The sequence below is a fragment of the Pinus tabuliformis genome, chromosome X, assembly GCF_031772625.1.
Source record: "Pinus tabuliformis cultivar Carrire ecotype Pingquan chromosome X, CPIR1, whole genome shotgun sequence".
Classification (NCBI taxonomy): Eukaryota; Viridiplantae; Streptophyta; class Pinopsida; order Pinales; family Pinaceae; genus Pinus; species Pinus tabuliformis.
This window is the reverse complement of record NC_142308.1, coordinates 925,874,813-925,901,915: the sequence shown is the minus strand read 5'-3', so window position 1 is coordinate 925,901,915 and position 27,103 is coordinate 925,874,813. Positions and strand designations below refer to the sequence as shown.

General features: G+C 34.9%; 1 pseudogene; it reads right to left on the bottom strand.

Moving 5' to 3' along the window:
- Nucleotides 1-2,136: 2,136 nt before the first annotated feature.
- LOC149142710 (uncharacterized) lies at nucleotides 2,137-2,819 on the bottom strand (annotated as a pseudogene).
- Nucleotides 2,820-27,103: the final 24,284 nt, after the last annotated feature.

The following is a 27,103-nucleotide window of genomic DNA, read 5'->3' as shown; positions in this document are numbered from 1 at the left end:
TTGGGTTAAAGAAATTTATTTTAGAAGGAAAATAAAAATAAATAAATTTTGATTTTCAAAACATTTTAATCTAAACTTATTTTATATATATATATATATATATATTTGTGTGTGTGCAACAAAACACAAAAAAACTTATGTATCAAAAATCAAAACTTAAATGATTGAGATCTTGGGGGACAATATCTAAGAACACAAAGAGAAGGAAGAGAATATAGAGAACACTCGCAATTTTTTTTATTTAGAATAAGAAAAACCATTACAACTACATTGTGTGGACAAGTCTATCCTTATACAAAATTAGACGTGTTATTTATAGCCTTTTTAAAGTTACAATACCATGGATAGATACAATTGGTGGATACCATAGGTAAATGCCATCTTCCTTTCGAATCAACTCCTCCCCCCCGCCCCCTAGGAAGCAATGGTCCCCATTGCGTTACAATACCATGGGTAAGTGCCATCTTCCCTTCGGATCAATCCTCCCCACTTAGGAAGCAATGGTCCCTATTGCGTAAAGTTCCCTCCAGGAAAGCCTTTGTTGAACAAGAGCATAATTATGGGTTTGTGGATAACCCAAAACCGAATGTTGTTGAAGATAATGGTTTTGTGGGGTTTACATATAATTGTGGGTTTTTCGATAACCCTTAACCATGATGAACGGAGATACGAGGGTAGAGATACCATGTAATGCTTGTTGGTCAATTGTGATATTGACAATGTGCAACCTAGCAAATGGACTTTGTGGTTTACCCATAACCGAGATGAATGAAGATATAAGGGTAGAGATACCCTATAATGTTGGTGGCCAACTGTGATGTTGACAATGTGTGACTTAGCAAATAGACTTCGGTGGGAACGGTTTTGTGTGGTTGACCCATAACCTTGGGTTTGTGGGTGACCCATAACCATGATGAATGAGGGTCGAAGGATAGAGATATCTTGTAATTCTTGTGGGACAACTATCAGGGTGACAGTGCATGGCCTAGCAAATGGACCTCGAGTTCTCTTTCCAATCTACTTAGTAGAAATATGGTGTCTTATTTGGTGGCATATCTTTGTAAATTCTCACAATCCAATGAGATATTATAAAAACTTCATCTAAATACTAAAGTTTCACCATTTGATTCCCATTGCATTCTCTCCAAAAAAATAGGTGCAAACCATAGTCCAATGTCCCGCTTGTTTGCCCATAGAATGCCCACTACACGGTTTTCTTCAATAAAATCATATTCATAAACAATGTTGTTTGAAGGAACATGCTGAAAGGAATTTGTAAATCTCATCTCCTAATGCATCCAAGGTCAACCCAATAGCAATGAAATATATATCACATTGTGTTAATCGTAACAGTGTCACAAAATGGTAAGGATTTATTGCCTCACTTGTGCTCTCTTGGTTTTCCCATGTGCATATTTTGTGATCTTGCTTGCCATGAATGGAGCTTCCATAGATTAAAAAATCCACAACTATGGGTATAACATTTGCTTGTTAGGATTATGAGTCATGAAATCATTCACAATGGCATAAACCTAAAGCTTGAATCTTAGATCCCATCTACAATTGAGCTTGAGCTTGGCAAGTACGACAATCTCATAACAGAAGCACCCAAAGTGGAAATGGTGATCATTATATATTCCCAAGCAAGAATCTACTCAATTTTGAGCAACATTTCTACTAATTAATCCATCACACTTGTTATCATAAAGGAGTGCATTCCCTTCAAAGCTCCCATCAAGCCACGAAGTTATGGATTCCTCCAAAAATTCTCAAAAACAAGGAGTGATTTCTTGGAAAGTCTTGTAGCTCTTGCAAGCTGATTCCTATCCTTTCTTCTTCCATTTCAAGGTTGCCATGAAGGGGTATGTAGGTTGATGCTTCCATAAGTTGTATTGAACTGATCCAAAATATGTTTTTTTGCACTTGCGAATTCTCCATTTTTCTCTAAGAGTATACTTGTTCTCATGATGCCTTGATGGGATTTAGAAACGCTCAAATCCTTTTTGAGAAACAAAGAATTGGAGCAGTAAATGAGATAGTGTCTCGAATATTTTAGCCATGACCCTCACACCATCCACACATTTTTTTTAGGTCGTGAGGGTGTTTATAATAGTTGTATCAAATAGGAGGATTTTCTCAAGGATCCATGGTGCGAAGCAAACACTCTCCTCTCGGCAGTGTCAGCTTCTTAATAATATGCAGCAGATCAAACCTTCCCTGCAAGTTTGGTGGAGGTGCTTATGGGCACAGAACCAGACATTCCGTCAGGTACCAGGTTGGAATTGCAGAGAAAAAAATCTATGTAGATCGTCACGGAGACCTTCATGTCGGCAATCTTGTTGGCCTTGATTTTCCTGGTGGGGATGAGTGCCTGCCCCACTGGCGAGCTGTGGTACAATATGTTGGTGGTGTTGTCGCCGAAATTGAAGTTGGCCTTGTTGGGGTTCTTTTATCGACATTTCCATGACCACTGTAACGTTTAGGTGGAGCTTCACCATGGCCAGATCGATGTTGGAGCTCAAACCCTCCAGCGTCACGAAATTGGCGTTTATCGTGGGGTCCTTCGTCTTGAACACCATCAGTGCCAGAACCACGATGATAACCATAACAAGGCTCACAATGCATCAGGCGTTGTAATGTGGTTGGTGTCGCTTTCACCATTTCTTGAGGCCGAGGTAATCATTGTCATTCAGTAGGGACTCGACACGCAAAGGTCAAGAGGCATGTTGTTGTTGTTCTTTGTAGCTAAATTGGCGCTTCGTGGTGTGTGACTGAATCGCGAGCTTCAGGCCATCATCATGTCCGTTGGATTCTGCCATGGCTGGGAATTGAAGCGGGGCCGAAGGATTCTTGACGCTTCCTAGCTGCCAATCCACATTATTTTTTTTGAAGGGAAAAGAAAGGGGGTGAATCCGATTCTTGATGCTTGTTTCAGAATACTCTATTGCAAGGAATTCAACTTCACCCTTTCTAAGAAGATGTGGTGCCGAGCGAGGGCGAAGTCAAGGTTTCAAATCAGAGAAGCGAATTTTTCGATGAGCTAGGCATGGACTACATGCTTTTCGGCATGCTAGATGCAGTAAAAGAGACCTTTCCATATCTTCATGAAGTCGAGATAAGATATGTGGGTCTGGGCATCGAGCCATCTCTTGAGAAGCCCAATTTCTCTGGCACGAGGCTTCTTGTTGCAGGAGGCTAGGTTCTTTACTAACCCCAGTTTGACCTTATCGTTCTCTTTGGACGCTTCTTCCATCATCCTATAGTAAATGCAAGAATAATCAAATGGATTATCTGCTGCATTTTGATTGCCCCATATTGCATTCCATCATCCCTTAGTAAATGCAGGAATAATCAAATGGCTTGTCTGCGGCCTCTTGATTGCCCCATTTTGCATTCGGGCTCTTAGACCAACAAACCCATCTTAACAAACCTTGACAATTCAAACAGGCACTTTTGAAAAACCTTATACACCTGTTGTGTCGTGTGAATCCAGTTTGCCATGGATTCATAACCCCTTTGATACCACTTATCCAAATCTTGGGGCCCAAGATTTGATAACGCAGAGAAGGAAAAGAACATAGAAAATACTGATAGAAAATTTTATTTAGAATAAGAAAAACTATTACATCTATATTGTGTGGATAAATATATCTTTATACAAAATGAAGAGGCATGTTATTTATAGTCTTTTTCAGTTACAATACCATGGGTAAATACCATGAATAGATACCATGACTAGATATCATAGGTAAATACCATGGGTTATGTCTAGCCTCTTTTTTTAAAGTTACAATACCATGGGTAAAGGAAAATCTTCTGTTCTGATCGTTAAAATAACCAAAGGAAAAAATGAATTTAAACAACAATTCAAAAACCATAATTTAAAAGATTTTTTTTTGGATGGGAAGATTTCCAGCTGAATTTTTTTTCTCATGTTTGTGCACCCAAGTCAATCTGTACCTACAATCATGTAACACTACCTTGTTTTAGTCACAAGGTAGGCCAGTTATAGACTATAATACACCTCTTCACTCAAGGTCTCCCCATGAATACATCTTGAGCTACAATGTTAGATGGCTCACCTAGTGTAACAATTGAATAAGGAAAATACCTATTTGTGTCCTAGAAGCATTCCACAACACACACAGTCTATTTTACACTTACAATTTACAAGCATGCATATTGAACAAACATTCAAACACAGACTATAATACACCTCTTCACTCAAGGTCTCCCCATGAATACTCCTTGATCTACAATGTTAGATGGCTCACCTAGTGTAACAATTGAATAAGGCAAATACCTATTTGTGTCCTAGAAGCATTCCACAACACACTTAGTCTATTTTACACTTGGACAATTTACAAGCATGCATATTGAACAAACATCCAAACACTTACACAATAACACAGACACATGTACACAAAATAAGAGGATGAACAAAACCAAGACATTCCTAACACTTGTACAAGGATATTGATACAAAATGTTACTAATACAATGATATAAGAAACCATAAGCAAAGCTTGGCTCAACCTGAATCTCATTACATTAACACAATAAATGCAAAGGGGCACACCTTCTTAATGGATTACCAATAAACCCATACAAATCAAGCCCAAGAACCACCCATAGTATGTGTCACATAGCCCTATGTGCCAAACTCATCTTAAAACTAGTTCTAAAAGTCATTTATAAACTCATCCTAGAAATCATCCCAACTCATCTTAGTAATCATTCCAAACTCATCTGAAAAATCATTCCATAAATAATCATAGAAGTCACTTTGTCTCAGAACCATCCCAAGACATGACTCAAAACTCGTCTTTGCAAGGTAGAACAAGTCATTCCATTGTGTATGTTGTAGAAACAACATGATTTTCCTTTCATTGTATATAAATAATATGCTATATAAGTTTTGTAAAACAAAAAAGAAATATTAAACAAAAAAAAATGAAAAAAAATGGTAAAGAAAGAAAATAGATTTGCATGTATCTTGGTTACTTTATATAACAGGTTGTTTGATATTGCATACCAGCAGACTATAGTAATTTTTTTTGGGTGGAGAAAAGATTTCATGTTAAGTGGTACACACATTCAAGCACAGATCCAATGACAAGTGTCTCTAGCAAATATCCAACAATTTGAGGGACCCCAAGCCCTGTTGTAGTCTAATGGGAGGGGTGGTGTCTTGTTTGGATTTGCACCCAAACTACCTCCACAAATCAGCGATCCATATTTTTTGCAGTACCTGCCTCCCAATTTTCAAAACCAGATGGGGGGGGGGGCTCTCAAACCACTTAGTAGTTTTTCCCAGATGCACAAAAACCTGATGTGGATCCAATGATAAGTGAGCAAGGTTACAAATACCATCGTGATTACCAAGAAATTCTCAGAGTCCATGTCATACTGACAGCTAGATGTTGAAGTGGCTAAAACATGTTAGTGTTGCATCAACATTACATCATCAGTAAAAAGTGAAAATTTAATGGCTCATGTCAAAGTACAAAATATACAATATTTTGAGTTGGAAGGGAAAATTGTACCATTTCGTCAGAACCCATGGAAGTAGATCGAGTCTAACCACCAATTGGACCACTGAATTTCTATAGAGAAGTTCCAACAAGGTCCACACTAGCCTCAACCATATCATTTGTTCCAAATAGATTTGTTACCTTTATGTTTCTGTTGTTGTTTATCTATCTTTTCTAAAATTACTAAATTGAAAAGTCTCCCACACTAAGAGCTTGTAAACTATGATAATATGCCCTTGTTGGATAGGGAAGCCAATATTTGTGATACATACTTACATCTTCACTTGCTTTCAACCAGAGAACAAGATATACAACATACTTCCCAATCAAATGATCTATTATGTATAATTGAGTTAGGGTTATTCTCTACCATTTTACCCCAGACTTATGATTTCCCTGAATTCATTACCTGGCGTGGTTTTGTATACATTCCCTCTAATATTTTTGGAGTTTTAAAGGAGGGTCATATCAATTTTCAAATTACCCCAGATTAAATTCGTAATATACTATGGTTCCCAATTTTTGATAGTCTCCATACCTTTACAGATGGAACTATGATACAAACTTATAGGTCCTCATCCTCATAAAAAAAGGAGAATTTGTTGAAACTCATCCTACCCTCCAAAGATGTAATTCGCTAGCAGATTTCCCTGTATCCATTGCCTATCTTTTTAGAAACTACTCAGGAATTCCTATCAACTATTTCTTGTATCTTAGGGGAGGATGATACTAGTACAAGGAGAAAAGGCTCTTGGTTTTTTCTACTCTATGGTTCAATCCGGGGCTAAGTTGGATATACCTTCTTACCTTGCATAGACAATAATTTTCTAATTGTCAAATTTCCAGAATACTAGATACTTTAGGTTTCCTTCCCATCTTATATATTTGCTTCTATATTCACGTGTAAACAAATTTCTCATCTTAACCTAAATATACAAAATGCACCAGGTCAACCTTAGTTTGTTGTGTATTGGACTAGTATTGTGAGAAAGAAGATTGCAAATTGGGGGTTTTCCCAATATCTCATCACCTTCATGTCTATTTCTTACACCATCTTGAATGATCAGGCCCTGCCAAGAATTCTGCCATAAATAAAAAATATCTTACGATTTAGTCCTAATTCAAAAATTGGGGATTGGTTTGTATTTAAATATCACACTGAAATCAGATTATATGGAGCAAAGATTCCTCCTTATCAGTTACCTGTGTTTTTTCCTATGAGGACTTTTGTACTAGAATACATTAGGAAAGGTCTTAATGTTGATAAAGTTCTTTTTTTACCTAGACATCAAGAGTTTATTTTAAGTTGAATAAGATAGTAGGGCCTTTTATTGTAAATATCAAGCAAGCTTTGCAGGTGGTAGAAGATATGTTGGAAACTTTAAATTTGACTAAAGGGAAGACCTGGCACTATGATACTCATCATATCATCTATGATATAATAATTCAAGGAGGATCATCATATTATCAACATGATACTAGCCAACCAAAGCTTGGAAGACTTAAAAAAAGAGATTCATGGTCTAATGAAAAAGTACTTCTAGAGCAATCTACAAAAATAATAGGAGATCAACAGGTCATTGTTGTAGAAACCCCACTGCTTAAGGAAAAGATCTTGAAGAAGGATAGATCATATCAATATGAAACTGAGATAGTGGATCGGGATAAAACAAAGAATTTGTTGGAAATTTAGATTACTGAGGGAGGGGGGGGGTGAATCAGTAGTGGTGGAACTTATAAATTTTTCGCCAAATGATTAATCCTTTAAACATTTACAATCTGAAACACATAAAGAGAGATCATAACATCATAAACTAATACATAATCACAATAGAAACCACACATAAGACACCCATGATTTCTGGTGGAAACCCCAAAGGGACAAAAACCACCCATTTCTTTTGATTTGCTTCTCGTTCTCTTATTATTGTATATAAATAAAATCTTTACATATTTCCGCTGGCCTCCACCAACTAGGAGCCACAACCCCTTTGACAATATTTTTGGCCACCATTAGCTAGAAGTATCTACTCACATGACTTTGTAGGCCACCACATGCTGGAAACCACCACTCCCAATAAACCTCGCCCATTGAACCACCAATAGACTATCTAGGCATCACTGGATGGAGATACCACTCTAGAAATACTATTTTGTTGGCCACCACTAGCAAGGAGAAACAACCCTTTTCTTGTTCAACCACTGTTGAACAAAGGTCCCAACCTTCTCAAAATCTCGAAGCCATGCTTTTGTTCATTTTCAAACTAAGATCTGAGGAGAACTACACAGTTGAACAACAACACATCAGTCCTCTCTGCAATATAATAAATTTGTCCAAGAATAAACTATGCATACAAACCAATGTTCTAATGAATCCACTAGCAACAACCATACACTAAATGATCTTCAATCATTCCTTACTCCATCTCCTAGCTCTCTACTCAAGATGTTGGTTGAAACATGCTTTCGTTATCTTCTGCAACTTTTTTTTTGTCTCTGCAAGTCTTCAGAAAATCTGCATAGTCCACTCCACTTACACACACACCTTCTTTTCACTCAATACCTCAACCAACCTATACTCTTGAAAGCAGTCTCCTATAAATAATTTTCTGGATTGATTAAAACAATAATTACCATAAAAATAATGGAGCAATGAGCCTCTTTGTTCATATAATAGAATTGATCCGGTATTTTGAACATTTCTCCTCCATGGATTAATCCTCCACAATATTCATTGAATAAGGGATCTTATCAACCTTAACCATATTCTAGATGACTTCCTTAGACTTTTTGACCAATGACCAAGTGCAAAAACCATATTAACAATCGTGGAATTAATTGAGTGCATGAACATTTCGGGAAATCACCTACATCAATATTCGTTGGGACAATATGGGCATCCCAGGGATGATTTTCGCTTGGATAATGTAGGAATCCCAATGTAGATAGCAATATCTTCACTCAGTGCACAACTGCTTCCTAGAGAAGATAACATAACACTTGAATTTTGTAACCTCTTGCCACCAAATTTGCAGCTTAGCTTCAGGACAATAATATGCAGCTATGAGACATTGTAACAAACATTGAGGACCATAAATTTGACTAGTACATAGAAATCATGATTACAAAGCTAAGCATTGGTTGACATCAATTGAAACACTACAATCTCAACAAGCTCCCCCTTTGACATTGATGTCAACTTGAACCTAGTCTTCCCTCTTGATCCTCATCTCTGAAGTTGAGCTCAACACTCTCTTCCCCTTTGACATCAATGGCAAAGGGAAATACCAACACTGAATTATTTGTAGAAAAACATGGTAAAACCAATGGAAATAACCATACTCCGCATAGGCATATGCAACATAATGATCTGAAAGCAACAACACAAGTAGCATGGCATAATGATAACAGAATATACATCCTCATCATCAATGAACAATATATCATCAATGAGGCTCAACAACATAGAAGCGTACTTTTGTAGCACCAACTCTAGCTGTGGGAAACAAATTTGTAAGCATCAAAACATCAATGGTAGCAAATAAGACAATATAACAACAATCTCTCCAACATCATCTATAATTATCCAAGAAAATATTGCATCAAAGAAGTAGTAACATAGAACTGATCTATGTAAAAACAATAGCAACATAATATCTTGCAATATAGCATTTTCAATAGCTCATAAACTCACCATCTCCTTGACCTTATGCTATCAAGGTCAACACACTCTCTCCTCATACAATGAGATCAAAATCCCAAGCAACAAAAGCATTAAAACCAAAACATCATAAGCAATATACATACTCTCATGAGGCTCATGCAACAACATACTCTCTCCATGCATTAGCATCAATATACCTCTCTCAAATTCTTATCCATTCACATCACATATTAATAGGACATCAAAACTCAACAATAGACCCATCACAACTCAACCATATACATGGAAAAACATCCTAGCAACAACATGCATCACATATCTAGATATATAAGCCATGAATGACAATATGTAAAATCTAGAAGTGGAAACTCCAAATTTACACCATCAATTGACCTCAATAGCAGCCACACATGTGTGACAATACATGACATAAATTTCATCTAGCAATATGAACACTAGAAATATACTAACTATGCCATGCAAGCATACTAACACATTTGAATCTGTGAGGAAACCACAAGAAAACCAATGTCAAATAGATGCATAACAAGCTTCTCTACAACAAATAGAATGACATCAATAGTTTGGTATATTGGAAGCAAAGGTTATCCCCTTAATATGTGCTCTTCCTTTACTCCTTCACATCCTTCTCTTTTGAGATTTCATGCTCTAAACCTTGATCACAAAACTCTAACCAGATTCACCATTAATTGTTGAAGAATCTAGGGCATTCATAAATTAGAGTGATTCTTCTTAACATGACAACAATTTGTGAAGTGTTTATACAATTTATATCAGCTTGATCTTCTCTTCATAATTAGTGTGATTTCTTACTTCATCAAACTACTATAAAAAACAAAAGAGACAAGAACGCAAAGTATTTGGCTTTTTGCTAGGGCCAAAACCTCTCCTTCTTGAAGAGGAAAACCCATGCAAAATTATTCTTATAGAGATTCCAAGTGACGAATATCAAGACCATGACCCTTGATACATTCTGCCTCTCCAAGATCAAGACATCAATCTCTTACTCGCCACTGCTAAGATCATCATGATTGCTGTGCCATTGAAGCCATCACTACTGTATTACTAAGACCTTGCCTCTTCATTAAGTTACTGAGGTCTTCACTGTGACAATCACTATGATGACTAATTCATCGTATCTCAATCATTGTACTCTAGTTGTGATCATATACCAAGAGTGTATTTCATGATATATATATGTCGAGACTGTAAGGATAACTGAGGGATCACTGTGATCCTCCTTATGCCGAGACTGTGAGCCTTTTATCATCATATACATCTATCAAGACTTTGATAATGTTCTAGATCCTTACCCTCTTATTGATGCCGAGACTGTAATGGTTACTACCATTTCTTCTTATCACGAAAGGGCTGTGATACTACTCATTGCAATGAGATTACTGCGATTAGGACTGCGTCTTTGATTTCACCAATACTGTAACTAACCTATATCATTGCCCTTGAGGTATGAGAGATAGTAGGAGCACAAATATATATATCTGCTGATATTGTCATCACATGAATTATGATTATGTTGAGAACATACTACATCCTCATTCAGAGTCCTTTCTGCTCCATCCATCTGAGATCCAACTTGACTGCACCTATAGGTATGCTAAGAATGAGACTAGCACAAAAATTCTTGTGTCTTCTTGTCATGCGTTTCTTGGATCTATGAGATCATACATGTTGCTATGAGACTAGATCACGTTATTTTGTTCCTTATCCCATATGAGGTAGCAGTTAAACCCTAGATCTATCCCACCTTTGATGCGGATCTTCTACTCCATTAATCACCCAAAATTTCAGAGATAGATTGAAAATTTTCTTGTGTGTCTTTCATTGACCCTAAGTGGGTATTTATAGTGGTTTGTGCCTCTATATTGAGCAGGTGTGAATCCATGAACCAACATGTCTATATTTCCCAAGCCAACATGACTTGTAATCATGTATTTAATTCATATTTTGGAGCCGACATGATGATCTCCATTTCGTTTTGCTTGTATACTTCTTGTGCTTGCTAATGGAGGATTGATCTTGGTCTTGGAGGGCTGTTTTGAAATAAATACATTTTACATAGGCTCTTAAAGAACTTCTCTACACATGACATGACTCTTTGACATAATAATAAAATTGTAAAGACATCAAGAAGAAGTCTTTTACCTAATGACACTTCTTTCTCACGAAACCCATGTAGCAAGATATAGAAAAATAATTTATTCTTTTTATTACATCATTTACAAAGATCATGTCATTATGAAGACTGAACCTAGTTACACTTTCTTCAACATTAATAACATAAATCATTGTAGCATGCATTAGGTCAAATACATGGCTTCCATGTCCTAAAAAATATCATAAAAATCAACATACAACTGATCCAAAGCTGTCAACAAACATATATGTGGTTGATCCAACTGTTGACAAATTGAAATAAGGATAAAATATGAAATAGAAACAATAATTTAAACCTCATGTAGCTCCCCTTAAGCTCATGCATCACCTTCCTAACAAAAAAATATTTCTTCATATTATCTCTCTAATATGGCTACACCTTCAATGGTCTTCATGCAACTTATGATGTGGGCATATGCTCCCCCTGAGACCATGCAAGCCTCAGTTTCTAGTGGGAGTCTCTTGTTGTTCCTTTCTCATCCAAACTTTGATAGGTTGATCTTTAACATGCGCAAAACCTTCTTTCTTTTTGTGTGGATGGCCTTGAATTATCTTCCCTCTTTGACTAGATCTCCTGTAACCCATCGGTAGCTTGCAATATTTGGCCTTATGGCCAATATTGTCACACACATAACACCTTATGTGACCAGGGAACAAAGGAATAAACCCATATCTTATGATGATAAGTTTTCTTTACTTTGCATATGCCATGTATTCAATATCCCTATGGCCAAAATCATTGCATGAGAAACAATAACCATTAAAAGGACTATTATACCTGACTGTAGCCGATTTTCGTGATGGGTGTTGTCTTCCTTGACTGTTTGCTTGCGGATGCCTTCTATCCAATTGCTTTTTCTGCTACAATCTTCTATATTCTAATGCGACATGTCTAAGTTTTTGACAATTGAAGCATATAATATTTCGCAAGGGTTCAAATGATCTTCCAGGTGAAGAAACTTTCCTTGGAACATTATTTTTCTCCTTCTTTAACAATTAGTTTTGTTGTTGGCTTTATTTCTTGTTGCTTTAACTGCTGGTACCATCTATTGCTTGGGGATTTTTAAATGTTGCTTCTAAACTAGTTTCTTGTTTGTGTAGGCTAATATTTGATTTAACTGAAGTATACTTTTGGGTGATTCTTTCCAATTTCAACTGGGAGATTTTCTTCTCTAGTTCACTTCTCAATGAAACTACTTCATGCTCTAGTCTTTGACATTGATCTTCCTTTTCCTTATATTGCTTCCTCATTCCTTCCTCAATTTTCCTTCCTTCCAACTGAGTTTTCAATTCATATATTTCTTCCTTGAAACAATTTCTTCAAATCTTTATTTTCATGTGAGAGTCTTTTTGTTACACCCAATTCTAAGATAAGATTAGTTTGATCTTAAACTAATCTCTCATTTTCTCCACCATCATAATTTTCTGAATATGATTTCTCTCCAAAATGAATACCTCCACTTCTACTCGAAAGATCAATCTCAATTGATTGGTTATCATCTTCTAACCCATCAATCTCAAGAGCATCATCATCATTTCATGTGCAAGGAAATGGGAAATCAGATGTAAGATGACCATCACAACTATCTTCACCATTATTGATCAACAAAAAGAGGGGTTCTTTTGAATATGAAATCTTTCTGACTTGTTTGTTTCTCTTCTTCTTTTGAGACATATTCTTCTTGTTCTTGGCCATGGTCCATGATATACTCTCGAGTGGTTAAGCTTCACTAGAGAGAACTTGCTCTGATACTACTTGTTGGAAATGTAGATCACTACTGGGCAGGGGGGGTGTAAATTAGTAGTGATGGTACTTATAATTTTTTCACCAAATGATTAATCCTTTAAACATTACAATCTAAAACACATAAAGAGAGATCAGAGCATCATAACATAATACAAAACCATAAGAGAAATCACACACATAAGACACCAATGATTTTTGGTGGAAACCTTGAAGGGACAAAAACCACTTGTTGTTTTTGTGTTGCTTCCTTTTCCCTTATTATTTTATAAATAAAATATTCTACACATTTCAGCTAACTTCCAATAGCTAGGAGTCACGACCCCTTTGATAGTATTGCTTGCCATCATCATCTAGGAAGTCTCTACTCATACAACTTTGCAGGCCACCACCTGTTGGAAGCCACCACTCCCAATAAGCCTCGCCTAACCACCACTAGATTATCCAACAACCACTGGATGGAGATACCACTCCTAAAATACCATTTTTTTGGCCACCACCAATAAGGAGCAACCACCACTTTCTTTTTCAACCACTATTGAACGGAGGCCCCAACCTCCTCAAACTCTCAGAGCCATGATTTCATTCATTTTCAAACTGAGCTCCAAGGATAACTACACGACTCAACAACAACACACTAGTCCTCTCTATAATATAATACTAAATCTATCCAAGAACAAACTTTGCATACAAACCAATATTTTGATGAATGCACTAGCAACAACCATGCACTAAATGATCTTCAATAATTCCTTATTTCATATTCTAGATCTTTTCTCAAGATGTTGGTTGAAACATGCTTTTGCTATCTTTTGAAACTTTCATTCTGTCTCCGGAAGTATTAAAAAAATATGCATAGTCTACTCCTCTTTCACACACTTCTTCTTTTCACTCAATACATCAACCAACCTCTAATCCTCAAATCATTCGCCTATAAATATTTGTTGGAGTGATTAAAACAATAATTGACATCAGAGTAATGGAGCACTTAGCCTCTCTGTTCATACAGGTATTTCGAACATTTTTCCTCCATGATCTTCATTAAATAAGGGATCTTATCAACCTTAACCATATTCTAGATGACTTCCTTGGACTTTTTGGCCAATTACCAAGTGCAAAAAACATAATAACAACCCATGGAATTAATTGAGTGCACAAACATTTCAGGAGCCCACCTATAACCATGTTTTCTTGGACAGTATGGGCATCCTAAATATGGTTATCACTTGGATAACATAGGTTTCCTAATGAATATAGAAATGTCTTTGTTGTGTGCACAAATGCTTCTCAGAGAAGATAACATAACACTTGAAGTTTGTAACCTTCTTCCACCAAATTTGTAGCTCAACATCAAGGAATTGATATGCAACCATGATACATTGTAATAAACATTGAGTACCATACATTTTACCAGTACATATAAATCATGATTACAAAGCTGAGCATTGGTTGACATTAATGGCAACACTACAGTGCCAATAAAAGTCCAGGGTTGAATAAGAAGAAGAAATTAATATTCCAAATATTCAACTAAGAGTGTCACATTCTAATGAGCTCTCTTTTTAAATGGATATATCAAATCCATAATGTCCTATACAACCATCTAGTGCAATAGAAGTAAAAACCACATAAACTATTCCTAAAGGAATATAATCTATACAACAATAGTACCAACAAATAGAGGTGAGGAATAAGAAGTTCAAGGAGAGCTTGCAAACCCAAGCTTCGTTACAATCAACCTAGGCTATCAGACTAGGTTACTTTAAGCTATGGATGTAGAGAGAAGTCAATTGAAATTGTCCCTTGTTCATCCTACGTCCCAAATCATATAGGTTGGTGTTAATTTCAAAGCAATAAATGTGTCAATCAATGTAGATGATATCTCTCTCCAAGACTAAATTGGTATGGATAAACAAACTGGAGAGATGCTATGCCATTATTTGACTAAGCTTGTCTTGAATATGTCTAAAGTAGAGTTGTTATTACAAAAGGTCATTGGTCAGTTAAAGAAAGAAAAAGTCAATTCCAGAGCTAAAAAAATGCAAATTGAGGAGTATAGGGGGTTGACAATCAAGTTAGGAGTTGATCCTAAAAATGTAGATGTAGTTAAAGCTCTTATCTAAAGCAAGGAGACATAGATACAAGCATTGAAAAAGCCACTGAAGATGCTTGGATCAGATCATGTTCAAACTCTAGAACATGTGCAGATGGAGAAAGAAAAAGAACAATTATTAACCTTGATTGTTGAAATAAATAAATAAATATCTCAATTATAACAGATTATTCAAGACCTGGATCAAGTTATGAAGAGTCATGTTTCTATGCAAAATGACTAATTAGTTACTAAAAATACAACTAAAATTTTCATATAAATGACTATTTTTCATTTGGTGACCAAATGTAGCTAATTTACAGTATCTTATAACGGGACCAACTTTTAGTCATTTTTAGCTTAGTCATTAATTGGTTTCCTTAATTACCATTTAGTAGTATATTTAGTCATAAATTTGGTCATTGATTTTTCATTGGTTTAGTCATTAATTGTCGCAATTAATGACCAAATATACAACAAAATATATTACTATATGAATCCTCAAGAAAACCAATTAATGACCAAAGAAATATGACAAAAATATTGGTCGTGTTATAAGATATTGTAAATTAGCTACTAATAGTCATATATATGCAAATTTTAGTCATCATTTGAAATCAATTAATGACCAAAGAAATATGACTAAATTTTAGTCATGTTATAAGATACTGTAAATTAGCTACTAATAGTCATATATATGCAAAATTTAGTCATCATTTTAATAAAAAATTATCATTTGCAATAGTCATTTATATTTTTTTGGTATTTTCATATTCATTATATAAACAACTGTTTAGTAGTTTCTATTCATTTCATTTAATCTCATTCATAATCATTATAAAAGACTAATTTAGTCATATATTCATTTTATTCGTGTTCATCATTAATTAATATAATATGATAACACAAAGTTACATATGTTAATTACAAGACTAAATAATATCAAGTGCAAAAAAAAAAAAAAAATTCAACCATATAAATTTTATTATGTCAAATATCAAATATTACAATATGAGTTTCCAACTTAATATTGGTTGGACTACAATTTCCACATGAAATATTGTCTCATCATTTCAAAACATTATCATTGTGTTGCCAAAGCATTGCAAGTGAATTCACCAACTCTAAAGGCTTGACCATCAACCTCTATAAGTGTGTCTTATGCAAGATATTGGATCTAAGGGTATCACTAGATATATTCTCTTCTCTCTGTCATTTTGCATTTTTCGCTCTAGTGCTATTGTTCTCTTCTTTCTTCAATCATTTCTTCTTACCATCAATATTGATTTCCTCTCCTGAAAATAATAGAAGATACAATACAGAGGATAAGACAAGAAAGACGATGAATACTTGAATATAAAATAAAGTAGACTATAAAATATTTATACGGCATATACCTCAACATTTGATAGTGGCCACTATGCAGCTAGATGACTTGTATAAACAAAGAAAATAAAACATCACCATAGAAAATAACACCTTAGGAACTTAGTATTCAACCTTCAACAAAAACTTAGGCACAATCATACCAACTAAGTTACATGTTAAAAATATCAGACAATATATAACTTGTGAAAACAAATGGAAAAAAAAAGATCATTGTAAAAAATATCCTTATTTCTTGTTCTAAAAGAGTCATGTTCCTTAAATTTGGATATTCTTTTGCCCACAATAAAAGTTCCTCGCTATTATGACCTATGTTTTTAGGATCATGAGATTGGTCCAACATCATATTGGATTATGGAGACAAAATGATTCAACCTTCCAAGATGAGTACCTCAGTTGAATGAAGGTGTTATCTGTGAGTAGTGCCAAAACCTTAGGGAAGCATAACACTAAGGCCTAAGAAAATATATCACCACTTGTCCACTGAAAGAAAGAATTTCAATCCCATAATGGCCTCTAGGAGTACATTTTGTTGGATGGATATCACACTCTGAGAGATGATTGTCTAATACAATGTGAAGTGTACATATATTGTCACAATGCCCCTCACAGTCAGACCCTATAGTTGTGTCCTATAATATAAATCATATTATACTATTTAATTAAAAATTATGACTATCAGATAATTATTAGTTTGAATAATTAGTCTGAAATTTGATTTTTAGTAGTTTTGTATACTTGAAAATATTTGGAAAAAAAGGTACTTTTGTGACTAGTTAATTTCGAGTGAATCTAAATACACAAGAAATTATGGTGCCTCAGTGTTTCTCTAGCGGTTATCCGCTCATTGTACCAATTGCTCCCATGTCCTTTATTTCTTTTGGTGAATTCCTCTTTGATGATGTCCAATGCCAATGCAATGGGCATTTATCCTCAATGTTTTTTTGAGCCAAAGGGAAGCTCCACAAGTAACAACCAAAATGTAGCCTCAAATATATTATTAGGGGCCAAAATGTAGTAATTATATGACAAGCCAAGAAACACTGCACGTTAATAATATTCCTTTAATATTGATTAATAATTTCTTTGCATGATCATGTAATACTAAAGTGTCAAGTAGGGACATTTAAAATTAGTCATCCATCAATATCACCTTTGAGAGTGCTTAATAGCTAATACTTCCTATTACACACACAATAGATCACCAAATTCAAGGATAGCAATATAAACATAACAAAAATGAAATTAAAAGAAATGCTAGGAAGTCAAATGCGACTAATCTTGAGTCAAGAAAATACCAAGCCCTTCACATTAGCAAGGCATTCTTAGGCACTAAAACAGAAAATCCTTCCATTGCATCATTTTCACCTTTTCTTTAATTTCTTTAATTGAGAACATAACTTTTAGAAGAAAAAAAATCATTGAAAAAGGTCTCAAAATCCTAACAAATACTCGAGTGATTGTCGTATCAATTAAACAGACGAGAAATTGTTCGATATGCTTTTAACTTGCGAAATATATTGAAGAATATGAAGCTTTCTCATCCCTTACTCCTAATCAAATTGTAATATGTGGGTTCCAATCAAGTAATCAATTTCCCTCCAAGATAGTTAAGAGATCACTTTGGAGAAGGAATTTTAGAAGCATTGGATAGTAGAAATGGAATTAACTAGGAGGAAAATGAAGCACTTTAGTGGGTGCTCCAAAATATTTGAATGCAACTAAAAATGATTTTATATTCCCTCCACACATTTTAAAACAGAAACCATTCAGTTGCATCTCATTTATTTTCCACCTTTCTGTAATATGTAATTCTTTGAGCAAGAATAGAGCATTCATAAATATTGTCATGAAAGAGGACTCTTCATAATCCTAATAATTTGGGCTCTAACAAATAAACAATTTCATGTAGTGAATAAATCTTACATGGTATATTTCAGTGATTAAAATGACAACTTTATTCTTAATCTCATTACAACAAAAATAAATTCAACCCTAACTAGTTTGGATCTAACAAATCAAGAATTTCATGTAGTAAAGTAAACTTACATGGTAGATCCCAATTATTTGCAATGAAGACTTTATTCTTGATCTTATTACAACATAGATAAATTCAAGAGTACATACATATTTCCTTATCTGAGACAAACTTTTAACACATTCTGAGATTTCATAGAAATATAATGATACGATTTACCTGTAGGACATGAGAAAGTTATCTACATCTAGCACCTGTCACTGGACAATAGTGTTATTGAGACACCATCTCATGGCATTAGAATCATCTAGATAGATAGTGTTATAGAGATACCTTGCAACACTTATTCAACACTACCTTCAAGCTTCAAACTCATCAATTGATTTACTTTAGTAGCAAATTCTAGTGGGATTTCATTAAATACAATGTCATTTATGATAGATGTCGTTTCCTTCTCTAGATATAGTCCCCTCTAGAAATAGAATAACTTATATTCCCCAATTTTTGAGGTACTTGCTTCATGTTCAATATGGGCTATTGGGTTCTTCACGTGGAAAACGTTGCAAATATTAGGTGTATAATGGAAACAAGCATGCAATTCAAGGTTGCTCCTTAAGTCTCTTGGGTGAATTGTAAAACACCATCTACTTAAAACATGATAAATGGTAGTAACAAAAACCCACCCAAGATCCAACTTAAGAATTCAAAATGTTGCAAATAGGAGATGTCTTAAACAATATCAACTATTTAATTGTGTAGTCACACTAAAATAGACAAATCTTTAAAATGTTGAAAAGTGTGAAAAAAATGGAGTTGGAATATTATAGTTATGTCAGGGTAGATATAGCTATGTAAAATGTAACTTCTATAGCTACATGAAATGTAACTTCTATATAAAAAAATGGAGTTGAAATATTGTAGTTACATGAGGGTAGATATAGCTATGTGAAATGTAACTTCTATATAACATTCTAAATATACTTTTTCAGTCATTTAAGAGACTAATTTTTTTTTTTTTTTAAATCTTCGTTTAATAACTTAATACTCCACCAAAAATAACATTGAATTGGTTCTTCACCAACAAAGGGGAAATTTTAAACCAATGTGAAAATGTTTACTCATTCCCTTGCCATATTTATGATATTTTATTTGTGTGTGGATTTAAGCTAGTGTAATGTAACTTCTACATATTTGACAATTTAAATGTAAAAATTTACCCATATTGAAGTTATACAATTAACATATGCACAATAAGATACAATATACATGCGTTATAAGTAATATGACATTTACATGTTATATCAAGACAATTTTTTCTCATCTCATTAACTCTTATCTTATAGTTGGTGATGGATATAGCCTTTAAAATTATGAGTCATCCTTGTCATATCTTATATTTAAAGATGGATATAGCTTTTAAAAGCATCAACCTTGTTTGTTATTTTATGTACAGTCAATTTAAATGGAAGTGCTCATAATTTTATTCAATATTATCTTGTACAAATGGAAATAAAATGATGTGGGGGTGGTGTTTCTAGTGATTTTCAAACTTGTTTTAATTACCTAAATTTAGCCTATTTAAAATAAACAGGGGTGGTGTTTCTAGTGATTTTCAAACTTGTTTTAATTACCTAAATTTATCCTATTTAAATTAAATAGTTGCACTGACCATCTTATCTTCAAGTCAGTAACTGGTGTTTCTAGTGATTTTCAAACTTGTTTTAATTACCTAAATTTAGCCTATTTAAAGTAAATAGTTGCACTGACCATCTTATCTTCAAGTCAGTAACTTTGCTTGAGGGCATCTTCATGACATCCACCATCTCTGAAAATTATGAAATATTAGTAGTATCTTGCACTAAATAGAAAATGTTGGCATAGAATCTTTTATTGTGTTTTTTACTCCGTGTCACAAATTTATTGATATTTTATGATTCTTGGTTTCAATTTCCATGTTAAGACTGGATTCATCATGCCTGCTAAGATTTTTAGTTGTGCACACATCATATTGTTCACTTCTAATTGTATAAAAAATAGAGAGTATGCACAATGACATGTAGTGACATGTGGGTGTCTATTTTACTCAATGATATGCTTGATTTTTTAACCCATTCCAATCCTACCACAATGAAATTAAGAGAGACAAGGACACAAGAAGGACTATCAATAAATGAAATTAGAGACTTTAGAATGAAAATAAAATTGTACTTGAATGTAACGATAAATATTTGCAGTTGCCTAGTCACCAATGAGCATCGAATCACATTGTGAAAAATTCCTTGCATTATGAGAATTTGGTTGCACCTGCACTAATCCTCTATAGTAGTTCCTTGACTTGCCTATAGATATAATTTTAGAAACAATCCTACTCCTATAATTCTTCCCTATATGGATCATCTTTGTCCCCCCTATTGATAGTTATTTTTCAAGGCAATAGAATAGAACTCTCCAATTGCATCATCACCCTTCAAAAAAATTCTTGAGTATTTCCAGGTGATTGTCAAACTAGTCTCTACTCAGGTCCACGAAATCCTTGATTTGTCTCCATCTCACAAACCTCTTTTCGTAATAAAATTATAAATCCCACGTTTGCATTCCTCGTTCCTGCCATACCAATTCTTTACTATGGAATACTTTATCGTTGGTCCCTTAGTGTAATAGAGATCCACTACTGTGGCATGGAGATGATTGGTGTCATAAAATGTGTTATGAAACTAGCTCACAAAAAGATAGAAAAGATAGATTAACGCCTTAGAATTCAGCTTCTTCGAAGGGGCAACCTCCTTTACATTACACAAATGAATGATTATTTGATGATTCAAATGACAAAACCTCCTTTCTATACATAGGAGTCTAAGGAGTCACAATATAACCCAACCGACCTAACAATAATAATATAAAGGCACAAAAATAACAATAGAGGGATTCTATGGGGCACAGTAATAACAATATGGGGACAATAGGGGCACAACAATATTAATAAGGGATATAACTACAATAGTAATGGGGTAATCACTAGTATTATATGGACCTAACATGCCCCTCTCCTTCAAAAAAGTGTTGTCCTCAATTCTTGAGTAGTTCTGGATGCTTCTGTATAAAATTCTCATCCTCCCATGTGGAATCTTCAGTGGATAAGTTCTTCCACTTGATGAGATACTCCGAAATTGATCGATTTCGTAGCTGTCGAGTTCTTGTTTCTGTGACTGCTTCTAGTTCCAATATAATTTTTCCTTCCTCGTCAAGTTCTGGCAATATTGTTTGAACTGGGAGCTTGTCGCCTATAACCTTCTTTAAACATGAAACATGGAAAATTGGGTGCACTCGAGAAGCTACAGGAAGCTCCAATTTGTATGCCATAGTACCAATATTTTGCAACACCTTGTATGAACCGTAATACTTTGGTGATAATTTATTATCCTTCTTAGATTTCTTGAGGGACATTTGTTTATATTGTTGTAGCCGTAGGAATACCCAATCACCTACATCAAAACTTCTTTCTCTGCGATGTTGATTTTCCTGTTGTTTCATTCTATTCTGCGCCAACATGAGGTTATCCTTTAAGATTTGGAGGACTTGTTGTTGATGCTCGATGTGATGTTCCACTACTTGAACCTTAGAATTTTCTCTTAAATATGATGTGATGGATGGTGGCTGATATCCATAAAGTGCCATAAATGGGTTCATTTTTGTTGATGTATGGAAGGAAGTGTTATACCACCATTCAGCCAGAGGCAACCATTTGACCCATTGTGTCTGTTTATCAAATACAAAGCAACGAAGATATCCTTCCAAACATTTTTCTATCTCAGTTTGCCCATCAGATTGAGGATGATAAGATGAGCTATGAGCTAACTGAGTACTGAGACAAGAGAATAATTCTGTCCAAAAATTTCCAATGAAAATGGGATCTTTGTCACTTACAATAATCTTTGGGTTTCCATGTAGCTTTTGAATTGTTTCCATAAATGCAGTAGAAACTGTACTGGCTTTAAATAGATGTGATAATGCAAAAAAGTGTGTATACTTGGTAAGTTTTTCAACTACCACCATGATGACACTCTTTCCCTCAGACTTGGGTAAACCTGTGACAAAATCCATTGAAACCTCCTCCCAATTGTTATCACTTAAGAAATGATTTCTAAATTCGGAGCATCAGTTCTATTTCAAAGGATTGGTGTTATTCTTGGTCTAGTCTTTCCATGGTTGCTTTAGTGTCTAAGATCTAGAAAAGAGTCTTGTTGGTATGGTCAAATAGGGTCAACACTCCATTCTTGCCCATCACTGGTCCCACATCACACATTATTTCCATGTGTCAAGCTTGTGTCAAGGTTTACATTTTACATTTGTTCCTAAGTCATAATGTTAGATGGTGGTTAAGTCGCTGTTATGGTTTTTAGAGTCTAAGTCATAGGGTTAGAGTCTCATTTCCATCATCAAATAAAGCTCAACAACCTTGTTTTACACTTTATGGATCTCATATCATGTTTTGAAAGTCATGTGTTTAGCCATTTTGGAAAATTTTTGAAACTTGCTACGAATCCATGTTTTCGTAGCGCAGACAGTGTAAAAAACCAGTTTTTCACTACGAAATCACTGAACTAGGAGTTTTCATAGCACGCTACGAAACCCCTGAAAAACCCTGTTTCAGCATAAAAAACTCTGTTTTCTGCGTTTACTAGTCAACTTCCAGAAGGGGTCCTGAGGAGATGAGAACACAATTTTGAAAAATGAAAGAGGATTTTCTTCCTAACATGCCAAAATACAAAAACCTCTTTCAGTTTCTTCAAATTCGTTCTGAGGTGGGAGGAATTTATGGTTAAACTTGCACTACGAAACTGCTGAAAGTCAAGCTTGGTCTTCTGGTTTTAGCAGTCTTTTTCAAGATCAGTTTTTGGTCACATGAAAACATATTTTGGGATTATGAAGGAGGTTTCTCTTCATCAACTCTCCAGCTATAATAACCTATCTCACTTTCTTCATAAGTGTTTTCCGTTGGGAGATAATAAGCTTTATTTGAGACTCTAATTTCAGAGAACGAATTTTTCCTGTTTGACACGTGTTTTTCAAGGACAGATTCTGGACAGTTGGAGAAGTTTTTTAAAAAACCAAGAGATTTTTTTGTTCTAGACGGAATGGAATAAAAAAAACTCCTTCAGTTTTGTAAAATATGTTATGAGTGAGAAGATAAGGGCTCTGTCCCACATGCCATTTTCAAGGATCCTAAGCCTAAAAACAGGGAAACATGTTCCCTAATTTTTAGGGTTTGTCATCAGCAGTCAGGTGACAACGTGGGAGGCTTCATCAAATTCGAATTCATGAGGTTGTGGCTGTCAAAGAATGCATTTAAATGGTTAGATAAGGTTGTTGTAATCATAATAAGGAGTTACACTCCTAGTTGTATTAGGTCTCTAGGACTGCTAGTTAGCTGTCAAATGCATTTAAAGGTTTGTTTTATGGTTAGAATAGGTGTCACTGATGGAAAATTCGAATTCTCTTGATGAGGGATGATGGAATCCTAATTGTAAATGCTATATATGAAGCAAGAGGTTGAATTAGCAAAGGGTTGAAGACTTTTTGGCCCAGCTGTTGCTTTATGCTATGAACTATAATCAGTAATGCAGAGAGGTTTTCCTGAACAGATCTGAGTTCTCATGGGGTTAATCCTTTCTTGATCTATATGTTATTTAATTACTTGCAGTAGATCTTATTTTTAATACTCAGAATTCATAATCTAATGCTCTGACTTCCTTTAACAATAAGATGACTGTGTTTTATATTTGAACCACCAGCACTAGATTACATTGCTATTATTTAGAATTCACAACCATGTGCTCTATTTTCTTTTAGTAATGGAATGATTGTGTTGAGCAGTAGATCTCATTGCTCTTACTCAGAATTCATAATCTTATGCTCTGACTTCCTTTAGTAATGAGATGACTGTGTCTTTTCATAATCTTGTGAGGAACCACACCTTTGAACCATCAGCAGTAGATTTCATTACTATTACTCAGAATTCATAATCCTATGCTCTGACTTCCTTTAGTAATGGAATGACTCTTTTGACCTATGTTATTGAGTGAATTTTCTTTGTTTAAGAACCTTATTTGTCTCAGATTTCATGTCAAGAAACCTTGCCACTAAATTTATTGACTTGTTGACTCCATAGCCCAATGGTAGCAAGCCTTCATCTTTTCAACCTACAAACACACAAAACCAAGATAGAGTTAGCCATCTATATTATCATTAATCAATATCATTAACCTTTGAGAGAGCCCTCTCAGGCTGAGGAGGCTAAGCCTCAGCCAAAAGATTGGTTTGAAATAGTTACACCGAGATAGTCTGATCAACAGCCTATCAGGGTCCTATTTTGGTGATAACACCAACGTTGGCTTGGAATGGATAAGGGTTGTAATAGACCCGGGGTCTTAATTGTTTCAACTTTATTTTGTTGGCAAACCAAACATTCTGCCACAAAATTTTGAATATCCGATTTAAGTCCATCCCAAAAAAATTCCTTCTTAACCCTGTGATAAGTTTTTAAAAATCCTGAGTGCCCTCCTAAGGGAGAAGTGTGCAATTCCATAAGAACCTTTTGTTTGAGTTGGGAATTCTTACAGAGGTATAAGCGATCTTTGTACCATAACAAATCATTTTTCCAGCTAAATGTATCAGATGTACTGGAATCTTGTTGTAACTTTTGAATAAGTGCCCACACTTCTTCATCATTCTTCCATTCCTCCCTTGCTTCGTTTATCCAATCTGGTTGGATAATAGAAATGGCGCACAACAATGCTTCCACATCCTCATCCTTTCTTGAGAGTGCATCTGCCACCACATTTTGTTTCACTTTTTTGTAGATGATTTCAAAGTCATAACCCAACATCTAGTGTAGCTAAGACCGTGCTTGGCACATTGCCTCTTTAAGATGTTCGAAGGCCTTTGTTGCTTCTGGAGTCCATGAAAATGCATCTTTCTTCAATAATGGTGTTAGAGGTGCTGCTATTCTCCCATAATTTTTAACAAACTTGTGATAATACCCTGTCAACCCAAGAAATCCTCGCAGATGCTTTATGCATATGGGGACTTTCCATTCCTTAATGGCTTTAATTTTGCTAGGGTCTACCTTAACTCCTTCATGAGATACAATATGACCTAGATATTCCACCTCTTGTACTCCAAAGAAACATTTGGATCTTTTTGCATATAATTGTTTCTCCTCTAATAGTTGTAGCACCCTGTCAACATGTTCAACATGATCCTTCCAAGACTTTTTGTAGATTAGTATATCATCAAAAAATACTAACACAAATTTTCAAAGGAAGGGTTTTAAAATGGAATTCATCAAACCTTGAAATGTAGAAGGTGCATTGGTAAGGCCAAAAGGCATGACCAAAAATTCATAATGACCCTCATGAGTTCTAAATGCTGTTTTCGGAATATCTTCAGTCTTCATTCTGATTTGATGATATCCTGAACGAAGATCCAACTTGGTGAAGTAAATTGATCCATGCAATTCATCTAGTAATTCATCAATGACAAGAATGGGAAACTTATCTTTAATAGTGAGCTTGTTGAGCTCCCTATAATCTAGACACATGCGTCATGATCCGTCCTTCTTGTGCACCAATACTACTAGAGCAGAGAAGGAACTTTGATTAGGTTGAATTATACCAGCCTCTAGCATTTCTGCAACCATACGTTTAATTTCACTCTTTTGGGCATAGGGATATCTGTACGGCCTAATGTTTGGAGGAACACTTCCTGGAATCAGATGAATAGCATGATCATGATCACGAATAGTTGGGAGACCTTTGGGAGTCTCAAATACCTTGGAATGATTGTCCAAGAATTTTTGGAGAACTGGAGAAATAGATGATTTCGATGTGGAAACATCTAGCGAACATAACTGTGCAATTACACCTCTTTGTACCCTTTTTAAAAGCTTTGTCATACCATTAGAGCTAATTATCTTTCCCGGTTTCCCTGCAATACCCCTTAATTCAACTTCCTTTCCTTCCGCATAAAATTTCATGAAAAGTTCTTGAAAATTAAAAGCTATTGTACCCAAGGTTTGTAGCCATTAGACTCCTAGTACAACATCAACACTTCCCACTGGAATGGAAAGAATTGGGCTAGTCAATACATATTCTCCCATGATAGCTTGATATTATGGCACTTTCTAGAGCAATTTATTGTTCCTCCATTTGCAACCATCACTTGACACTCTAGTGCTAGATATAGGAAGCAATTCAATTCTTTTGCTACCTTACAATGAATAAAATTATGGGTACTTCCTGAATCAATCAACACTATTACCTTTTTCTTCTTGATCTGTCCTTCTATCTTGATGGTTTGAGGAGTGGTAATTCCCGCCAATGCATTACAAGATATGGTCAGATTCATTTCTTCTTTATCTAGGCTTTGTTCCTGGAGTATATCCTCTTCTTTTGACCTTTCTTGCTCCTTTTCTTCTTCCTCTTCACAATCTATGTAAAATAATTTCTTC